Here is a 3,856-nt window from a genome sequence, read left to right on the forward strand (position 1 = left end):
GGAAATAAATCCTCCTCAGACTCTGAGTCCGACGCCAGCAAACAAACTTTTACTCCACTTTTGTTCTCTTCACCACAAATTTAGATGGTGTTTTCCACTTTTACTTGAGAAATTGGTTTATTTCAGCTCGGTTATTTCATTTTAGTAAAGATAATTGAGTAAGAAAAAAAATCAGTTTGTGAAACAGTTGACCGTCTATTAAATTTGGTAGCTGAGACAAAGATTTATTCCAGAATTAAAACTGTGTTGGATGATGCTTCAAGGCACTAAGCCTATTAAATGTTTATGAGTTGATATTCAAAACGTTTTTTTCTCTATTTGATATTTTATTAATCCATAAACTGAAAACCAAAATAATTAATTAAAAATTTGATATACTAACATCAAAATGACAAACTTTATGCTCTTCATGCACAAAATTCTAGTTTTTATGTATTATAATAATGAAGGGGAAGTTAATCATTTGTCTTAGCAAGATAAATGAGAAAAGGGCAATGAGAAATTGGATTTAAAAAAATGCTCAATCCTTTTAATGTGTATTTTATGAATATCACATAATATAGGAGTATATTTATTGATATGGAAAAGACTTCAAGATCACTTGTTGGCCACCCCTAGCAGATGTGTGAGGTTAAAGCTCAACTCCCAGTCTCCATGCTGCTGTGAGTGACAAAATTATTTTTGCACCTAGCCCTGCATTAAATATTAAATAAGCTACAAAATCGGTTCATTCAGATTTTTTTTTGTCCTAAAACAATTTCAGAACAATCTTATTTTTTTCTTCCATTTCATCACGACTATGCATGACTTTGTGTTGATCTGTTTGTGCAGCTCATGTGCTTTGAAATCTTGCCCCTCAGGAATAAATAAAGTTAATTGAACTGAATCTGTCATTTAAAATCCCAATAAAATATATTGAAGTTTAAAGGGTGTGAAAAGGTTCACATGGTAGGAATGGTAGTTTTGTGAGGCACTAAAACTGAGCATGACGATATCACCCTAGTAACTGGCAACCTGTTCTCCAATGACATCTGAAGATTTTGTGACCCTGTAAGGATTAAGTGGCTATAGAAACTGGATTGATAGACACCATTGCTTCATTGGATCCCTCTGGTTTTAAAGAGTCGGCTCAGTACCCAGTGGTTCCATTTCCAGTCAACTTCCTGTTTTAATACACACGAATGTAACCACACTCTTGAAATAAAGCTGAGGGGTTGAGTGTGATTTGGCTTTTGTTTGCATAGCCTAAGTGTACTCTGCAGAGTTGCACTGTAGGTTTACGAACAAGCACTTAAACATCTGTCTCCAGCTGGCACACACGTGTGCAAATACTAGCTAACCAGCTTGTACAGTGACATGCATCTCTGTGCGTGCTTGGTCACCCTAGCCAATCATATAAGGCTGCAACACAATCAATGCATTATGCATTTAGGCATAATAAATTGAATTGGCAAGGTGCATTGTTGCAGAGAGGCTTTTTAAAAATAACTATCAACTAAGACAAAACGTAGAAACATGTAACAGTGCAAAAGTGTGTTTTTTTTTTTTGTATAATATAAAAATTAGGACAGAATGAAGGCAGCAAAAAAAAAAAAAAGAAAGAATTAAGGAGATTATTTGGATTATAGTAGTACAAAATAATAAATGAGAGTGTTTGCGTGTGTTTGCATTTCTCTCTGTGGGACCAGATGAAGTATTCCTCAGAGTACATGGCAATCGACCAAAGCAGCACAGCTCCAATGATGGATACCACTGCACTAATCGCTCTTCCAATGCCTTCTGTTTCTCTCACACATACTTTGCTTCACTCTCACTCATTCATTTATATGCCTTGTTCTTTATTTCATCCCTCACTTTGTCCTCCCTCCTCCCAGATGCTGCAGGACCCAAACAGAAACAAATCACAGGTTTAATGAAATTGAAAATAAGAGGGCAGCTTGCTTCCCGTCTCCTGACAGCTGTGGCTCACCTCAGCCACCTTACTGACTTGTCAGCCCCCTGATGATCCACATGAACAACATTGCATTTTTAGCATCTAAAACAACTGCATCGAGGAGAACTGCTGAGGGTGGAATGCAGTTCATATCAAAACAGCAGCTCTGGGAAGGTATTCTGACATCCTGCAAAGAAATTCAAGCAGAAATTATCCACAAACTCACAAGTTCAATGGATTCAAGTATTGTGCAGGTAATATCAAAGGATTCCCATGTCAACATGTAACTCAGTCTGTTAAGATGTTTTTGAGTGAAATAGCTTTTGATTTAAGTACTTGTGACCACTTAATGCTGCACATTCAAATAATGACTGTTTGCAGTTCTTTATAGTCCATAAAATGTTTAGAAAATCTGCTGTCCATAATAATTTGGAATGATGCATTTTGAGTTTTTTTTTTTTGAAAAAAATATTGTTTTCATGGGGAGCTTTGTTCAGTAAAATTTGATTTATACTGTAACAGTTCATGTCTTGAGAATTATACTGACCCTTATTTGCATTGACCATTTGAGAAAATCTGGGAAAAATAATTTGCATAATAATTTGGAACATGGCGTATATTTTTTTATATATTGAAGTGTTCTACTTTTTGTTTTAGTTTTACCAGAAGGCTTGCATAGTACAGTGTTTATTTCAAAGTGGCCCTCAACATTCACTCTTCACTTCAGTTCATTGTATTCTGTCTTAGACTGGTGTAACATAAAAAAAAAAGATTCAAACTTTTAAAAGTTTATAGGATGTGTTATACTTTAAGTTTCTGTAATGGAGAATGGTACAAAATGGCTCTTGGAACTGTAAAGGTTCCAGTCACCTGGGCATAAGTCCTGATGGCTTATGACTAAATGAAGTTCACATAGCGTCTCAATATTAAAATCAGGACTGTTGCTTTTGATAATCTTAACTAAAGATGATGTAATAAACAGCAATATTTTCTCATATTTCTCATAAATCATTTAGTCATTTTGTGTATCTTTTCTGCTCCCCATCATTATTTTCTTTTTCTACCGAATAAACAAAATTTTGGCACACAATTTAAAGGTAGTCTCTACTTCTGCAACACGTTTGCGACCATTCATTCTGTGATAGACTTAACATTTTCAATATTCCAGACGAGGAGTATTGTGATAAACCTCTGCCTCCTATTAAGTGTGAAATTGGCCTGTACTCTGTCTGCGTCTGAAGAAATTTGAATTTAACTTTTAGTTCCAAAAGAGCTTGAAAAATTGAGGAGAATCTTTTCCACTGGTGTGCAGAAGGCACCAGATTGTACTCACGCCAGGATGTTTTTGCAATCAGTCGGTTTCATAAGTGTTTCCTTGCTGCACAAAGGCCCATAGTTCCTGCTGGACCCCTGGGTGTGGATTGGACATGCATGCTGACAGCAAAAATATGAGGGGGGTGGGAAGAGCAGGGACTGACAGCGGGTGGGGTGGCAGTGGACTCCCTTCTGATACCCTGCTTTGTTTTGGACCCACTCGAAAGCTCTTGCTAGAACAAATATACACTTCTCAAAGTGTCTTGCTTTTTAAGACACCTTCCCCCTTCCTCTTTCTTGTTTTCTTCCCTCATCTCTCAGTCCTGAAACCCCCACAGTGAGCCTGTCACAAGTGCTGTTTTGATTCCACTTTTTTTTTTTTTTTTCGGGCTCCTCTGTTTGTTTTTCAAAATAAAAGGCTTATTGAGTACCGCGGTGAGCGTATATGTGAGGATGATTGTTTCTGTGCTTGTTGATACTTTAATGACTTGAGTTCCACTCTGACCAGCTGTCTCCACTCTGCATCAGCATTTAATCTGCACAAAGGGAACAAGACCACCCCCAGTGGGCTGCACCACACTCATGTATGCACATGCACTCACCAGGTAA

This window comes from Poeciliopsis prolifica, unplaced genomic scaffold, assembly GCF_027474105.1.
Source record: "Poeciliopsis prolifica strain line A6 unplaced genomic scaffold, Auburn_PproV2 SCAFFOLD004, whole genome shotgun sequence".
Lineage (NCBI taxonomy): Eukaryota > Metazoa > Chordata > Actinopteri > Cyprinodontiformes > Poeciliidae > Poeciliopsis > Poeciliopsis prolifica.